This window comes from Mirounga angustirostris, unplaced genomic scaffold (assembly GCF_029215605.1).
Source record: "Mirounga angustirostris isolate CCGP_5_RB_7025 unplaced genomic scaffold, mMirAng1.0.hap1 SCAF_7, whole genome shotgun sequence".
Taxonomy (NCBI): Eukaryota; Metazoa; Chordata; class Mammalia; order Carnivora; family Phocidae; genus Mirounga; species Mirounga angustirostris.
This window is the reverse complement of record NW_026991715.1, coordinates 141,731,838-141,751,119: the sequence shown is the minus strand read 5'-3', so window position 1 is coordinate 141,751,119 and position 19,282 is coordinate 141,731,838. Positions and strand designations below refer to the sequence as shown.

Sequence of the window (19,282 nt, the reverse complement as noted above, 5' to 3'; positions counted from 1 at the left end):
CCTAAGGTAGAAGCAGAAATCCACTTTCCCAGGCCCCCTTGCAGCTGGTATTGGGACTTTAGCCTAGTGTTTAAGATGCACCCATTCATTCTAAATTCTCATTCAGAAAAGTGTGATGTGAAGAAGGAGGTGACTCATGGAGCTAATTATATCAAGAGCGACAGAGACATGTTCAGCTGTTGTAATAAGCAATGGCAGTGACCTCCGGCATTCTAGGCGTTGGGGGACAACACAGTACCCCATGGAACAATGCCACAGCTTCATTCGGACATTTTCCCTAGCTCTGTGGCTCAGAAATCAGTTGTGTATTTCTCCTTGGAACTTCTGTGATCCGTCTACTACCCTTTAATAAATTTCTTTTCTGCTTAAACTAGTAGGAGAGAGTTGTTTTGCAACTAAGAATTCTGACTGAGTCATCCCCATAAAAGGTCAAAAGACAAATGATAGACTTGAAAAGGATAATTATCACCCAAATAAGAAAGGGTCAAAACAACCAAAGAGGAAAAATATGCAAATGATACTCAAATGATATAAATAGGCAATGTATTAAGAAAAGAAAAATGCAAAAAAAGCTACATAATCTTCTAGGTGATTAGGGCAGCAGTAATAAAGTCACAAATTTCAACCATCATATTTGTTAAAACTTAAAATATGGTTGGAATTCAGGGCTTGTAGGAATGTAGAAAAGTACTCTCATATCCTGTTGGTGGGAATGGCTGTGTGTGAGGCCTTGTGATCTGGCAATACTTTGTACAATTAAAATGTGGACACAAATTGATCTATTAGTTTCATTCACAGAGATTTATCCAAAAACAAATCAAAGCACTTGATTATTAAGATAAACATAAACACACATAAATAGAAACTCAGAGGTTTATCACCGCTTTCTTTGGAAACAGCTGCAAGGACCGTCGGAAGGAGAATGCTTGGTGTAATCTGTACTCTAGGATTCCACAGCACCGTTTAGGTGGGTCTATCTGTGTGGGCTTGGAAGACTGTTCTTGGTATTCTGTTAAATGAAAATGTCAAGGTACAATCTTACCTCGATATAAAAGATTCTGTATAAAAATAAAAGTTAGTATTATAAAAGATACACACGAAATTGCTAATAGTTCTTATGTTGTAAATGAGATACTGGGTGTGGGAGGGAGAAACTATAAGCTTTACTTTAGATGTTTCTATATAGTTCAATTTGACACAGTTGGTTTCACAATCCAAATAATTGTGAAAGAGTCAGAATAGTGAATTCTGTACCAGCATCACAGTTTCATCCAGCAGCCTCTTATTTGTAAAATGATAAGGTGTGGTTGTCAATTTTATTTTCCATTCCGTAACTCCCCAAGGAATGAGCCACCCTAGGCCAAACTCTGATAGAAACATTTTGGTTCTTTGCATACCATCCCCTCTGAAGAGTAGATTCCTATTCCTTCATTCTTTGCTTTCTCACTTTTCACTTTTTCACAAAGAAACTGAATGATCGCCATTACTACCAGTCCCTGAAGCGGACCAGATTTCATTGGAAAGTACTTGGATGCTGGGACTTGCAGAAGAGGAATTAATTAGGAGCAAAAAAGATAACTGCTCAGACTTCTTTGTAGATTTCCTAAGTGATAGGCAGCCATCCAATTTCTCTCTCCAAACTCCCATTAATTATAAGAAGGAAAACAAGTTTATTGTTAATTTAATGTTTACTACTGCCCACACAGTAGCTTGAAATCAAATTTATGACACAGCCATAGGTGGTATATGCGTACTTGATGGTGCATGCAGGCTCTTCACCTAATCTTAAGTGTACAGCACACACATGCCCATTTTGTAGAACTTGGAGTGTAATCCAACTGTTTTTTAAATGCTTCTGGTTGCATTTTCTTTTATTTTTGCAGCATTTCCTATGACATATTATGGCTTTGCAAAAGATTGGGGGATCTTACTTCTCTTAGTTCAAATTCCCTTGTACCAGTTTGCTGTTCGAGGATGGAACATCTATAGTTTCTTAAAGCTGTTGGGTAGTCCATGTAGGTTCTCCATATGTCTGACTATTAAGAGGCAATCTTTTATATTGACAAAGTTGTCATTGTTTTCTATCTTTCACCTGTTGGTCTTAGGGTGGCACAAATATAACTTCAAATTACAAATGTTCATTACTAACATATAGAAATATGATTGATTTTTATTAAATGACTTGTGTTCTGTGACCTTGTTTAGGTTACTTACTAGTTTTGTTGTCAGATCTTTGGGATTTTGTCTGTAGGAGATCACATCATCTGCAAATAAAGACAATTTGAGTTCTTCCTGATTTCTGTGTATTCTGTTTGTTTGCCTTGCATCATTACATCACCTAAGACTCCTGTACAATACTGAGTTGAAGTGATGACATTGTACATCCTTGCTAATCTTGGGAAAAAGCACTCAGTCTTTGGCCATTAAGTATATTTTTAGTTGTAGGGCTTTTAGTAGACATTCTTTATCAGGTTGAAGAAGTATCTTTTTGAAAAACTAGTTTGCTGAGAGTTTTTATTATAGATGTTTGATTTTGTCAAATGCCCTTTTTTGCCACTATTGATCATCTATTGAGATGATCATATGGTTTTTATTTTTCAGTCTTTTGAATTTTAAATTCAGCACTTTTTGAATGTTGAACCAACTTTCCATTCAAGGGGGAGAAAGCATTTGCTCATGATGTGTTAGCTGTTTATATATTGTTGGATTTAATTTGCTCTTTTGTTAAGGATTTTTTTTTTATCCATCAATATGAGGGATATTGGTCTGTCATTTTTCCTATCTTGAAGTAGCTTTGTCTGGTTTGGTGTGAGGATTCCGGAATGCTGATCTCCTAAGATGTGTTGGGAAGAATTCTTTTATCCTATGTTTTCTGGTAGAGCTTGTGTGGAGTTGGCATTATTTCTTTTTTTAAATGTTTGGTGGGTGTCAGTTGTGAAGCATTATGGACCTGCAGTTTTCTTTGTGGAAATGTCTTTGCATTGTGAATTTAGTTTAATGGGTAAATGACTATTCAGGTTATTTTTTTTCTTGAATGAAATTTGGTAATTCATATCTCTCAAGGAATCTGTCCATTTCATTTATTTTATCAAAATTATTGGCCCAGAGACTTTCAGAATGTCATCTTATTATTCTCTTATGTCTGTAAGATCTGTAATGATGTCTCCTCTTTCATTCCTGATATTGGTAATTGTTTCATATTCTCTCTATCCTTCTCCCCTCATCTCTGCATATCAGTCTGACTAAAGGTTTAGCAGTTTTCTCACCTTTTCAAAAGACCAGATTTTGTCATTTTTGTTACTGTTTTTCCATTTCAAAATGATTTCTGTATTGACGTCTGCTCTTTATTATTTCTTCATTTCTGCTTATTTTGAGCTTAATTTGCTTTTCTTTTTTAAGCATTTGATGGTATAAACCCTTAATTACTACTTCCTTTGCATCCCACAAGTTTGATATGTGTATTTTCATTTATCAATTCCAAATTTTTTTTTATTTTGCTTGTGACTTTCCATGTGTTATTTTAAAATATTTCCTTATTTTTTTCATTTATAAAGATACTGGGATTTTCCAGATAATTTCAGATATTGATTTCTAGTTTTATTCCACTGTCATTAGGAAATATACTTTGTGTGATTTCGGGTCATTTTAAATTTGTTGAGATTTATTTTATGACACAGAGTATCTTCTGTGTTGCACTTCAATCTGTATTTAGCTATTACTGAATTAAGTGTTCTTTAAATGTTAATTAGGTCAATTTAGCAAATTGTATTATTGTTCACATCTTCTGTATCCTTAGTGATTTTCTGTGCATTTGTTCTATCAATTATTCAGAGAGGAGTGTTAAAGTCTCTAAACTGTGGATTTCTTTATTTCTCCTTGCAGTTCTATTAGTTTTTGCTACATATATTTTGAATCACTTAGGATCATTGTGCCTTCTTAAGGAATTAGCCCTTTATAATTATAAAATACCCCTCTGTATCTCTAGAGTATTCCTTTACCTGAAATCTACTTTTCTTGGTAATAATATTGCCATTCAAGCTTTCTTTTCATTAGTATTTGAGTGCATTTACTTTAATCTAGCTATGCCTTTTTACTTAAAGTGGATTTCTTACGTACAGTGTAATTGGATCTTGCTTTTAAAAATCATTTAGTATCTCTTCAATCTACTTTTTGCAATTGGGGTGTTCATGTTACCTACATTTTGTAATCGTTGATGTGATTGGCTTCATATCTACCATTTTGCCAGTTATTTTCTTTTCATCTTATCTGCCCAGTTTTTCTTTTTTCATCTTTTCCTGCCTTCTTTTGTACTACTTTGTTGTTATCTTTAAGATTCTATCTTATATTTACTCTTGTTTCTTCTTGATTTAATTCTTTGGAGGGTTCTTTAGGGTTACGGTATATATCATTAGCTTATTACAGTCTACCTTATAGTGTAAGGTCCTTATACCAGTGTACATCCATTTTCTCTTTCCAGCCTTTGTGCTACTGAAGCCATTTATTTTACTTCTACATATGTTATAAATGCTGCAACCTACATAACTGTAGCTTAGACATTCAATTATCCTTAGAAAAAGTATCTTTAACACTCACCTTCATTTTTATCTTTTCTGGAGTTCACTGTTACTTTGTAAAGTTTCAAATTTTATCTGGTCTCATATTCCTTTCTGAAGGACCTCTTTTAACATTTTTTGTTGTGGTTGTTGCTTTGGGCTTAGGTGATAAATTCTTTTAGCTTGTGTTTCTCTAATAAAGTGCTTACCATGATTTCATTTTTGAAACATGTTTTAATGGGGTAAAGGATTTTCAATTGACAGTTTTTTGTTTGTTTTTCTTTAGTACATTAAAGATGTTATTTTACTGTCTTCTGGCTTGCATGGCACCTAACAAGAAGTTTGCTGTCATGTCTATCTTTATTTCCTAAATTATGTTAAGGTACTTTCATCCCTTCCATGGTAAGGATTATACTTTTAATAAAAGAAAGACTCAAGAAAACTGGGGACATTTCATGCCTGCTCCCCATAGCAGCTGATCCTTATTTGCACACCAGCACCACTGAGAAGTGTTCTCACCATTTTCTCTCCCTGCCCCCAATTCTTACCAAGGAGCTGGTGGAAGCCTGTGAAAAAGCCTATTAATAAATAGTGAAACTTTCCCTGTCTTTTGGACTTTCAGCTATTATAAGCTGACCCCCTAGCCCAAGTTCCTTAAGAACCCAATTAGCTTTTAGCTGATTTCTTCTTACCTACTTGTATGGTAGCCACCTCTTCCTCCCATGCTCTGACAAAGGTTGTCTCCTGTCTCTCCTTAGAATTCAGTATAGGTTGCTTTACAAACTCAATTCTTAGATGGGGATCACAAGTTTCTGAGTTTTTATCATTGCTACAATGAGAACAGCATTATCTTGCAACTCTCTGTGTTGTAATTTGCTTTTTAAAGCTGTTCACCATCCTAGATACTCTTTTATGAACAGATTGCAGTTTGTTTATAGCCCACTTAAATTACCCTGAAATAAAAATAATTCTTCAGGTGAACAGAGTAGAGTAGGACAAATAGGGCATATCTCCAGCTATATACTTGTCAGTGTCGTGCATACTGTTGTGTCATGCAAGCTATTGGGTCATAATGTGTTTACTGTCAAAATATCGACCAGGTCTTTTTCATACACCCTGCCTCTTCTAAGCCATTTCTTCCCAACCCTGCACTTTGAACTGATTTTTTTTTAAAGATTTTTTTATTTATTTGAGAGCGAGAATGAGAGACAGCATGAGAGGGAGGAGGGTCAGAGGGAGAAGCAGACTCCCTGCAGAGCAGGGAGCCCGATGCAGGACTCGATCCCGGGACTCCAGGATCATGACCTGAGCCGAAGGCAGTTGCTTAACCAACTGAGCCACCCAGGTGCCCTGAACTGATTTTTTGATCCCTTGAGCAAAGCTTTACAAACTGTCATTTAAAAAGTAGGGTTTGGGGATTAATAGAATCTCTTCGGACCACCTGGATTTGGGGGATCCTGATCTTCCATTTAACAGAGTTGCTGTTCTTTCAATAAGTCACTGATGAAACTATTGAATAGGTCACAGCCGAGTCCAAAGAGGGATCCGCCAGAAATCCCTCCTCTCAGACTTAACATTGATTCATGAATTGCTATGTTTAGCTTGATAAAATCCACTTAAATAATCTTTTTTATTTTTTATTGGTCTTGGTCATAAGATTGATTGCATGATAGTTCTGAGTTGCTTTCTCAGAAGTCCACATATATTATCTATTATATTTACAAATTGTATTTATTTGTGTAATAGCCTTGTCCAAGAAAAGGTTTGTTGTACATAGTAAAGCCATGCTAGCTATTGACAATTATTGTTTCCGCATATAACCACTTTCCCACCATCCCTTAATAATCCATAGTAATATCTACAGTTTGGAGAGTGCCTTGCTCATTTTTTTGAAAAATCTGAATATTTGTCCATTTATTGTTTTATTCTTTTGGCATCATTTACATTTTCCATAATTATTTCAATACCATGTTTGATGGTTTTAGGTACATGTTTCGACTGGTACTCTGGGACATTTTTAACCCGAGGCAGAAAACTGGAACTCACTTGGATCAGATAGCAGCTATTCCCTGTGCTGCTTTATTCTTTTGTGGATTCACACACATTTAGCTATTTTTTTCCCACCATTTTCAAATAGTAGCTCATGAGCATTAGTAGGGAAAACAAAACATAAGGTAGGAGCTCTCTCTTTGTTATTTCTTACTACCTGTTGGCTCCAAGTAGAGTTTTTAGGCCTGCCTTAATCTTAGTTGATCATTTATTAATTTGAGATCAAGTCTTAGATTTTAACCTTTATAAGTTACATTATGACCTTGTTTGTGGGATTGCTCTATGGTACAACTGGAGATCTCCCGTACTTTGTTCTAATTTTGTAACAAATAAAAAAGAAAGTTTATGGGGATATAATGATGGGCCATCATAAATTTTAGTCACTGGCTCACAATTTTGAAAGCCTAGAAAATAAATGATAGTAATTATGTACTAACATCAATCCTAGGCTAATATTCCACATCCAGGCTGGTTGAAGCAGGATTTTTTTCATTTGGAGTGTGTTCCTTTCTTTCCTTTTTATAGTAAAAATGACTGCCAGAATGTTGATCAGTCAAGCTTAATTTCAATCCGTTTGTTTTGGACCAGTTTCATCTGATGGAATCGAACAGGTTTACAGTGTGAAGTGGGTAGACAAGTAGCAAGAAAAAAAAACATTAAATGCTAGTGGATTTCCTGCAGGGCACTAGTTTATAAAACTTGAACCTCTTATTCCTGGAAAAGAGGACTATACTTGATAAACTTAAGCAGTTTCCTAGAAGTTAGAGTAAGAATCGTTGAGTGCAGATTAGCTGCTAATGCTAGTTGCTGTAAAAGTTATCTTAAAATTATAAAAAAAACAAGCTGAATTTATGGCATGAGTAAACTCTGACTTATGTCAATGACAGTGACTTCTACTTTATCCTTCCTGTCTTTTGGGGCAAGAGAAAGCCATGGTCCCGTGTGTGTGTGTAGCTTGGCCATGTAAGAATACAACAAAAGGATATTTTCAAGACATCTTAATGTCTCTAAACAGATTTCTTCCAAGAATTTTAGCAAGTAATGCCTTTTAACTATTTGAAAGAGTTGTTATCTTAGAGCCTTAACTCTTGAAAATATTCTTAGAGTTTGTTTCATGTGGTTGAAACACCTTTGGTCAGCATTACATCTCTTTTTCCTCCTGTTTAAAATTAGATATATTAACAGTGTTTTCATTTAGTTTCTAAAAATGATTCTGTTTCCATAGAGAGATTTTATGCTGGAAATAACTTTCGAAGAGGTCTTTTAAAATCTGAAGTTGTAAATTCAAAAATGATATTGTAATTTGTTTTCCTAAATTGAATTCTTGTCGGTTGTCTACCTGTTCTTTCTCTATTTTAGAAAATGTATTTGGTTGCTATTTTTAGCCACTTTCAAATGTTCCACCAGATGTTGGAGATGATTCAGAGTAAGATTTGAGAGATACCTAGAAGATATTTCATGGAGTTTTCTTGGACCTTTCAGAGCCACTGAAGTTAGAAAAAAATTCTAAATAATCAGACTGAAAATAATGCTCTCATCCTCATTGATGGCTTATAATATACTCTAGAAGAATAGTCATTTATCAATCACTTAGTTACCACAAAAAAGTGTTGGTATACTCTTAATGACTATACTGATGGTAAACATTGATCATGGAACACAGAAACGAAGTTTTATTTCTGCAAAATGAATTTTGTCCTTTAGTGGTAACATGGTAAGAATGTGCACTGATTCCAACAGTATTACCCTGCTTAAACAATTTTGGGTTTCCTTGGAATTATCTTCAGAGTCTATGGACCACAGAAGAAAATGAATCTTTTACTTTCAGGTACACCTCACTTTTGATCCAAAATAGTATCCCCAAGCCTGATCATCCATTTTTTATACATCTTGGCTCTTCATGATAGTTTTTGTAGTATTCAATAAACACATATTTTAGGAACAGAGGTTTGTTACCATTTATGTTTAAATGTTTTAAACTCTGAAATTCCAAAAGGAAGAAGTCCAAAAAATATGTGAATCAATGGCAGCATACTAGAAAACACATGTAATTCCCTGAGCAAATTATCTTACAAGTGAGAACATGCATTTGGAAATGAGTCTGGCATGTCGGGGAGATCAGTTACATTGCATTGTAATTTTACATAAGGGGAAAACTGCATATGCAGGCTTTAAGGAGTCCTGGAGATTAGTTCAAAAAGAGCTCCAGGACTTGCTAACTGTGTGCAGGTGTCTTTTTGAACTACAGTTTCTTCAGCTTAGAAGTGGAATTGAGAGAAGCAACCTTGCAGACTGAGTAAGAACTGGGGGTAAGCCACTTGCAGGGCCTGGGGTCACTCCAGCCTCAATAATGGCACCATTAATGAGGTTAATACTATCAGAATATCTGAACGTAGCTCATAGAATGCTTTATGTACCTTCTTGCTCTCTTGCTCATATAGCTGTATTATTGGATATCAACTCTTACATTATAGAAACAAATAGATATGTGAAGAGGTTTCTTGAAAAGTTTTTTAAAAGGACCAGACCCAACTATTAACTGCTTAAAAGTTTGTTGCAAAGATGTCAAGGTTGTTAAAGAAAAACACTGAAAACAACGATCAGGTTGGAAGATCTTTAGAGATAGTTGAATTGTTCATAGCAAATCCAACCAGGAGGGCTTGAGGTGTCTGTTCAGAAAGAAAGCTCACACACTGAATTGTCCCATTATTTGAGGAAAGAACTGCAATCCACAAAGTTCATAAACATAACTCACACAGTTTGCAATTTCAGTTTACCTGAAGAGTTTTTGGTTTACCCAAAAAAGATAGGGAGGGGGCAATGATGAAATTTGAAAGCTGTAACAGAACTCCTCCTCTCTTACTATTGGGTTAGAGTTTAGCCCAACTTCTCTGGACCACAAAAATGCAACTGATCATTATTTTAGGTAATTCTGATATTTTGCCACGCATGGGAGCTTTTAGTGTTGCACTATGTTATCAGAAGGAGTTAAGGTTTCTTAATTCACAGAAATACTTTTACTGGCTCCAACAGTATCACAACATTTCCTTCAGATAGATCATTAAGATTGCAGGCCTGAAGGGTTCCTGGAATTCATAGCACTGCATCCATGTCTTTTCCGTCTTTGCTATGTGAATGAACCTGATATCAACAGGCTTCCTCAAGACCTCCTTGAACTGCAATGGGCTGGGTCAGACTATCTGCGTTTATTTTGGAACACAAAATAAATCAGGAATCAGCTGTATAATGCATCAGTTGCAGTGCCTGGCTTAGGATGTAAACTAAAACAACAACAACAACAACAACAACAAAACAAACATTGAGTCAAAATATGGTTTATATTCAAAATGTTATTTTATATTACATATTAATTGAAAGTATTTTTGCTATAGTTGAACTTTAAGAAGAATTTTTATGCTATTTGTATACTCTGATTGTTAAAAAAATTATTGTATATGCAAGGTTTTCTCCTGAATTTAGATGTTATCTGAAATAAATAGGAGTCGACAACTTACTATCTGGGAAACTTTAACAGATAAAACAATCTCATATCATCTCAATTTTCTGGATATTTTGGATCAAAGCGTTGGCTTCTAAAGGCTTGAGAAATCTGTTTAATTGCTTCCATTCATCATTTCAATTAGCTTATGTAAGTGCTTCAAAAAACTTAATTTACTTACCGAGCTGAAATGTAAGGTTTTCTTCTGTACGGATTATTCATTTGGTGAAAACGTGCAGCAGGAAAGCATTCCATTGCTCAGCCCTTTTGTGCATGGTGCTCCTACTTCTCTCAGTGGGTTTGCATTCTCACCGTTGCTCATACATTTGCTGGGATAAATACCTACGAACATGCAGTCCATGAAATTCCCATTCTGTAGGTCCTGATCTGTCTGCATCATTCTAAGGGTACTATCTGAAGGAGTTTGAAGGTAGTGTTATCTCATTGGTTTTAATAAGACCATTGATTTGATCACATAAATGTTCACTCCCTGGCTTGGGTTAGATTTGGGGGGGCATCAGACAGAAGTATAGGATTGTTTTATTCCTTTACTACTTTCCATGCCTTTTGGGTGATAGAACTTGGCCACTAGAATGGAGTCCAGAATGGTAGTGGCATCACCAGACTAAGAACACAAAGGAGGGAACACTAACTAAGACAGACTTGTAAGAATTTCACCCCATTCCAGCTGGAGGTTTGTACAATCCGTAAATCATGTATTCCATATTAATGATTATCTATAAATCCTGTTGCTTTTTGGGTCTCCCCTTGTTATTTGGAATAAAGTGGCTCCACTTAGGTCTGTTCTTAAGGGTTAATGCATCTAGTGTTGTTTAAGTGCATATTTGATCTGATTTCTCTTCAGTGATTCCCTGTCACATACAACCTTTCCTAACTGTGTTCCATGAAGCACTTAGCTAGTAAGTAAGTTTACTCACATGTTCAGGCAAATATTACTCAAAAATTATTCAGTTACACAATGCTAGGTAAAATCAAAGTTGGGAATGATTCTTTTTGCTTGATATTTGAAACTATCAATATAATGGTAAGAGTTGTGACCTCTCGGGGGTGAGTGATAGTATTTTTTTTTTTTTTATCAAAGAGCATCTTCTTAGATTGGTACTCCATGACACACACCTTGGGCTTTATGATAAAGCTATAATTCCTTTGCATGTCATACAAGGCCATTGCCTAGCTTTGGAAATTCACCTTCTGCCATTCTCATTCTTTGTACAATGCATATTAGCCGTAGCAAACTGCTTCACCTTTCTCCAGGATACCACCCTGCCGATTGACCACAGGATGTTTCCATCTTGCTGGATTCTTCTTCTTCCCTCTGACACCCAAGCCAACTTGTATTCACCCTTTAAGACACAACACAAGGCATCCCTGCCTCTGAGACGTCTTCTCTGACAACGCCTAACAGCACTCAGCCCTCAACATCTTTAATGCATGGAATATTCACCTACTGAACTTAAAGGCAGTTTTGAGTGCTGTTATCTCCGGGTCCTTACCCCAGGGTTTGGTCATTCATTGCTTCCATGGATCTCTTTCTTACACAATCTTAACTCTTCTTAATATTTGCATTCCTAATGCACACCAGAGTAGGCTGTACAGAGTAGGGGAAAAGTGTGAAGTGGCCAAATGTACAGCCCTTGAATGTCCTTAATGTGTTGTGCTGTGATCCTTGAGGTTACATTTTTATGCTTTTAACTATATGAATTTTTTTTTTTTACCCAATATTGTATAGAGGGAAAGCAGGAAGTCAGGAGATCTAAGATCTCTCATTTTTCTAATTAATTTGGAACATGCGTCTAACTTCAATGAGCCTCAGCTTACTTATCCATAAAATAAGGCTGAAACAATCTGCGGGGCAATTTCCAGCTCTCAAATTCTGTGAGACTAAACCATCTTTGCAGATGCTCTTTAGGTAATGAGTTGATTTACAAGTGAACTAAGGGAGACTTGAAAATCCTTTCCTTCTTCACTTTTCTGCCCTTAAATCTGATTGGTCCCACATCCTTTCTTGACCCCACTTTTTGATCCTTAAAATGCAGTAGGATATTGATGCCAGGGTTTTCGTTAGACTTTGTAATTTAAGAAGCAGAAAATCTGGTTACATTTTCAGAAAACAACTGCGAAGATTTTTGTTTTTATATTTTTTTAAGTCTTACTCAAGCTTTTCAAAACAGTCATTTTTCTGGTTCTTAGCATCGCCCTCAGACAGTTTTACTGAAAATATTTGATAGAGATGGAAAACCCCCCTACCTAGTGAAATGTTTCATCTTCCATGATTTGCCCCGCGAGAGCTCATCTTTGTGTTAGGAAGGCTTCTTGCTCATGGCTCCAGTTACAGGAGCTGGACCACAGGTCACCGTGCTGCAGGGCACTGCTCTTCACGAGGGGCCGGCCAAAGAAAACAAAGCAAGCAAAGATGAAACGAATGCTTTTCAAGGAGGAAAGAGCTCGTGAACTGGCCCCCAAGAAAATGTTCCACATGATAAATCCTGACTGCAGTGGAAGCAGTTTACCATGGAGTGTTCTACCTGGGAAATCTCTGCTCCAGCTTCTCACAGCTGCCATTTTATATTCTTTTATTGCAAAGCCACAAATTAAATATGGTCCCCAACTGTAAAAGCAGAACCTGTTAATGCAGATGTTAAGTGCTTGTGGTAAACATGAAAATACAAAGGGCCTCTTTCTTGTTGGTTAAATCATCATCATTTTCATTATATCATCAATAGATAAGATTCTGGCTCATCAGTAGCATGAGTAGCGTGTTGTTGTTTTTGAGGTAAAGAAATCATGATGAAATATAGTTACTGTCCTCAAGAAATTTCTGGACAGGACAGAGATTGAATGTGTCAATAGATGTTTTAATAGGTGTGAGATTTAATGCTCATCCGTTTCTCAGTGAAATCTTTTTTAGTTTAGGGAGTGTGCGCGCGCGCGCGCGTGTGTGTGTGTGTGTGTGTAGCAACACTTAGCATGAGATCTCTCCTCTTAAAATTTTAAATGTACAATAAATACAGTATTATTAACTATAGGTGCTATGTTATACAGCAGATCTTTAGAACTTAATCATATTGCACAGTTGAAACTTTATATCCTTTGGATAACAACACCCCATTTTCCCTCTCCCTGCCCCTTGGCAACCCTCTTTTCTGCTATGTGTTGTACTATTCCAGATAATCTCATCTAAGTGAAATAATACAGTATTTGTCCTTCTGTGACTGGCTTATCTCATTTAGCATAATACCCTCAAGGTTCATCCCAGTTATCCTTGGCTGGATAATATTCTATCATATGTATATACCACATTTTCTTTGTCAGTTTATCTGAGAAATACAAATTCAAACCATGATGAGATATCGCTTCACACCTGTTAGGATGGCTATCATTAAAAACAACAATAACAACACAAAGATAACAAGTGTTGGTGAGCACATGGAGAAATTGGAACCCTTGTCCACTGTTGGTGGGAATGGAAAATGGAAAACAGTATGGAAGTTCCTCAGAAAATTAAAAATTGAACTACCCTATGATCAAGCAAGTCCACTTCTGGATATGTATCCAAAAGAGTTGAAATCAGAATCTTGAAGAGGTATCTACACCCCTGTGTTCACTGTGGCATTATTCACAATGGCCAAATTATGGAGACAGCTTAGTTTAGGGTGAATTTTATTTAGAGTTATCAAAATCAGAAACAAAATACTTTAGTATAATAGCATGTCTTGCACATATATCTCAAGCTACCATGTGGATTTGGTTTCTGAACTACCACACTTACCAACCTTTTTTTTAAATGCCAACACCAGGGGAGAAAGAAAAAGACAGTGGCAAATCCTGAACTTTGACTCCTCTTCCAGTCTGATTATGTCCTGGAGATCCCCTTTCTCTTTAGCTTCATGTCCTAAGAAAGGAGATAACATGGAGGACCCCAAACACCTGGAACATTAAGTGTGACAATCTCTCTGTAGTGTTGGAGTAAAACTGGAATACCTCAACGTCGTCTCCCTTCCAGTCTTCTGCCTCCTGCAGGGGAGATGAAGCTGTCCTCCTGCTTCCACTGACAGCTTCGCCTAGTTGGCTGAGGGAGGCTGAAGGGATATACATCACATTACAGCCTTCTCCCTGCCAAGTTGTACTTAGTTTCAGCAATGTATGTGAAAACCTCCAAAGCAAACACAGAGAGAGGAAATCAAAATTAAATTAATCCCCTCCAAGGATAAATAAAACATGGATGCATTGCTCTTGAGCTTACGGGATGGAAATCAGAAAGACTTTGCTTGGGTTTCCATGATACCAGTGTTCAGATTCCTGATTCTTAGCCCAGAAAAGAGGAGAGATACAGACTTACCAAGGCTCCTTACTAATGTCTGTATATGGAAGAAGATATGCCTCAGTTGTTAATATTTATAGACATCTTCAAGATGGTGTATGTGACTTAGCAACAGAAAATCATCCTTAAAACCAGCCAGTGTGTCTTGAGAGGAAAGAAATCATGCTCTTTCTTTGAACATATTAGATGTCAAAGAACAAAATATCACATAATTTCAGACAGATACAAGTGGCTTTGAACTTCTAGTCCTCATTTTTACCAGTTGAGATAATTTGGGTGGGGTAGAGTTCTCTACTTTTCTTCAGACTCTGTGTTACCACACAGCTAAAAATTCTATTGCCTCTTCAATTTTGTTGACTACCTAAATGATTTTGACTAACCCCTTGACTCTGGCCCTCTGACCAACCTCGGAAAGGCAGCTACAGAAAAAATACCACCAGCTACTAATCCGCTTACAAATGATGAGTGATTTTGGACCAGATGAATTGAAAATTTTGGTTATTTTTTTCATCATTTCTTAACTAGATGACGAGTCCAATGGAAAACCTCACCTGGTTTTTCTAAATACTGATAAACTACCCTATGTGTTGAAACCTAACTTAACAGTTGAATGGACTATTATGGACTGTGCTTTAGCCAGCATACTGTGGTGCTTCTTAATATCCCTATTTTAGATGTGATTACAGTTCTTAATTATTGTTTTCCAGTTTGGTTTTTGAATAGGGTACACACCATTCTGGTAACTATGCCAGGAAACTGTCTATATGTTAATTAAGATTGGAAAATATAAGCTCGTCTAAGATACTGCATTGATTTTACTTTTTTCTTTTCCAGAATACTGGCCTTTTCATATTTAGATACAAAAGCTAAAATGTATTTCATGAATATAATTGTGGAAAGTTACATTTTTTTTTTCTTAAAAAGAACAGTAAATATCCAAGTGCCAATATCGAGTGGATACCTGAGTGTCTAATGAATTTTGAGATGGTAAAGTCTTGCTGGCTGCCCTGTTTGGGGGGAAGTCTTAGAGGACCATCCACTATTCCATAGAATGAGAGTTAATTAACCACATCTAACAATTCAGTCATGAGGGAAAAAATGAAATGATGGTAACACTGAAAATGGAATTAAAAAAATAGACATTTACACCAACTACAGGATTGGGAGACAAAGGAACAGAGGTTTATTTTTGTACAATAAACATATGGCCAAAGCTCCTCATTAAATGATGGAAGTAGCAGAAAGGTAGATTAATAGGTGTTACAGACAAGTTTTCATTGAGCTTTTGCTTGTCTGTAGAACAAGTATCCACATTCACAGTTGAATGGAATTTTGTTCAGTGCTTTGGCTGCTCACTTCTGCAAACTACTGAAGCCACTGGGGTCAAAGCTGCTGCTACATGATGCCTTCATGTGATTTTGAAAAAGGTAATTCCTCCTGAGACATTGTCTCTCCAATTATTAGAAAGTTATTCTAAATATTAAGTTGATTCGAAAATGAATTCATTGCCAGTTTTTTTTTGAAAATTGTCTTAATAAATAAACACTCATCTCTGGAGGTGATGAAAGCATAGTAAAAAAAAAATATATAGCTAGATGAGAATTACGGTCTATTAAATATGTTACCCTTGTGCAATTCACAACCTAAACAACTATACTAGGCAGCTATTTCAGGGGATAATTACTCCAAGAGTCAAAAATCGATCTAGTTTTATCTTCCTGTCCTATAGTCAAATAGAGAAGAAAGAACCAAGCTTAAATAGATCACATGGTCTTTTATTACATTGTGTTTGGTTTTCAGTAGACTTCCAATTAATGTATCCAAAGTAGGGAAGAACAATTATAAAAATGAGATGTCAGTTAGAAATAATTAGGCAGGTAAGTTGTGCTGAGTAAATGCTTGTTAAAGACCACAGACATTATAAATGTGAGCAAGTTTCAGTCTTTGTCAATGATATTTATCTAAACGTGTAGATTTCTGAAAATGTATTGATGTTCTGTTAGTTCAGTTTACTGAATTTTACTAATTGCTTATTAGGTACTTTGATATTGTGCTGAATGCATTCTATGTAATATCTTAGTGAGTGGTTGCAATAATTCCGTGAGAGGTATTGTTTTAGTTATTCCTATCATCTAAATGAAAAAATTAAGGCTTCGAGTAAAGTAGACACCCTACCCTATGTGGGACTCCAAAGTCCATGCCCTTAATGACAATGGAAATGAAAAAGCAATGATAAATAGTGTTCTTATATGCTACAAAGAATCAGCTGGGAAAATATATTATTAAAAGATGCAAACAGGCCCCTGGGTGGCTCAGTTGGTTAAGCCTCCAACTCTTGGTTTCTGCTCATGTCATGATCTCAGGGTTGTGGGATCAAGCCCCACATTGGGGTCTGTGCTCAGTGTGGAGTTTGCTTGGGATTCTCTCTCTCCCTCTGCCCCTCCTCCTGTGCATGTGCACGCACTCTCTCTCTCTCTCCCCCTAAGATAAAGAAATTAAAAAAAAAATAAAAGATGCAAACAAACAGGTACACGTAACATTTAGGAAAAAATCTGTTGAGAAATACAGGGATCAAGGTGAAGAACATGACAAACCTGGTAGGAACATAAATTGGTACAGACTTTCTGGAGGATAATTTGACAATTTGTGTCAAACCTTTAGAGAAAGTCATGTTCTCAAATTCATAAATTTCAATACGACAAATTCATCCAAAAGATGTAATTAAAGAGATAGCAAAGATTTCTCTAAGGTTTATTCACTTTAGCATTGCTTCTGCTAACAACATTTGAAATAACAAATATCCATCAATAAAAGATTTTATGAATAAAGTATATTGATACACAGGTTTACAAATGATGTTGTAGAAGAAACTTTCTATCAGAAATGTTCTTAACTTGTGGTATATATATACAATGGAATATTATGCAGCCATCAAGAAAGGGAAATCTTGCCATTTGCAATGGTGTGGATGGAACTAGAGGGTATTATGCTAAGCGAAATAAGTCAATCAGAGAAAGACATGTATCATATGATCTCACTGATATGAGGAATTCTTAGTCTCAGGAAACAAACTGAGGGTTGCTGGAGTGGTGGGGGATGGGAAGGAGGGGGTGCCTGGGTGATGGACATTGGGGAGGGTATGTTCTATGGTGAGCACTGTGAATTGTGTAAGACTGATGAATCACAGACCTGTACCTCTGAAACAAATAATACATTATATGTTAAAAAAAAAAAAAGAGAGAGAAGATAGTAGGAAGGGGAAAATGAAGGGGGGGAATCGAAAGGGTGTTATGCACAAACAGTGAATCATGGAACACTACATCAAAAACTAATGATGTGTAATGCATGATGACTAACATGATATAATAAAATAAAATTTAAAAAAATGTTCTTAACTTACTGAAAAATATTTAATGGCATTATTGAAAGGGTGTCATTACAAATTTGTAAAATTAAATAGGTATCTGTATACTCACACACATGCAGAGAAAAGACTTGACTTGTTTCTATGATCCTGTGAATAGTAGTTACCAATGGGTGGTGTGATAATGGGTGATTTTTCTTCCTTTCCATTTTTGTGTATTTCTTCTATTTCCTATAATAAACTGTATTGCTTTTATAATCAGAGAAAGACTTTAAAAATAGGGTTTTCATATAACCATTTATCCTGTGATTACACTTGAACCAAATATAAAGGTGAGTTAACATGGTTTGGTTTTTGTGATTATCTCAGGCTTATATGTTCTCTTTGCCTTTGTTAGGAAGTATAGGAGCCAGTAATGTAACAGAAGGAAAATGAATTTTCTTGTTTTTTAAGGTAGGACATAACTGTGCTGTCTAGGCATGATGATTTCTCTCAAGGAATAAGAAATCTCTGGTTTGCTTCATTGAGACTAGGTTTATGTAAACACAGCATGCCAGTCACCCAGATAATCCAGGTCTGCTCTAGTCAGAATATGCTGTTGTAACAAAAACACCTAAAATAGCAGCGACTTAATACAGTAAAAACTTACTGCTTCGTTATGTCATAGACCATTGTGTCATTTAGACATCTGGGAACCCAGGCTTTGTTCATCATGATCAACATGTGGCCTCCAAAATTGTCACAAAATAAGGAGAGATAATAGTGAGGCTGCAAGGGAGTTTATTGCCAGGTGTGATGTGGCCTCTGTCACCTGTGTCCATATTCCATTGGCCACATTCCATCACATGACTTACTTGAGGTTAATGCAAAGGAGGGCTGGAGATGGACCTTACTGTGTATTCAGGAGGGAAATAAGACAGGTTGAGTGAATATATGACATGTCATTACCACTTCCCATACCACATCCCATACAAAATTGATCTTTATCTTTAATGACAGGGAATGGCACGTTCATACTTCATCTTACTTTGGCATCTAAATAAAATATTGCTTTTAAGTTTTCTCTAAGGAGCTTCTTCAGTACTTTGTTTTTAGAGCACATGGTTGTAAAACCTTTCCATCCAGCTGAGAAGATCCAATTGTATTTATCAAGGAGTAGATGATGCCCAAGAACATGATAACATATTTCCTGGACAGAATCCCTAGATGGCTCTTGGTTAAGAGGAGAGCTATTTAATAACTGCATGTTTGTGTAGGTTACAACTTAACTGATGGATACAGTCTGTTACCCCGCCTCCCAGCTTCAGAAGTGTTTATGTCTGATGGGAAACTCTTCAGCTTGTATCAGACCCTGGAAAAACACTTTACTGTCTGAGATTTTCTATTTGTTTAAGATGGCAGTAAAAGAAATTTTGAGCATATGGAATCCCCTGGTTTCATTTTTCAGATCTGGGGCTTTAGGCAATGTCTGGTCA

The 19,282-nt window shown here is 36.2% G+C and overlaps 1 protein-coding gene and 1 long non-coding RNA gene across 3 annotated transcripts in view; both read left to right on the top strand.

The window, feature by feature from the left end:
- Positions 1-19,282, top strand: part of FBXL7 (F-box and leucine rich repeat protein 7) — a 371,784-nt gene that overhangs the window by 132,531 nt on the left and 219,971 nt on the right. The window lies entirely within an intron of this gene.
- LOC135365455 (uncharacterized) overlaps positions 1-19,282 on the top strand; it is a 100,853-nt gene that overhangs the window by 25,137 nt on the left and 56,434 nt on the right. The window contains exon 2 of the long non-coding RNA XR_010413352.1: positions 1-19,282. This exon is cut by the window's left edge and continues 22,697 nt beyond it; it is cut by the window's right edge and continues 56,434 nt beyond it. This is a non-coding gene — a long non-coding RNA (uncharacterized LOC135365455).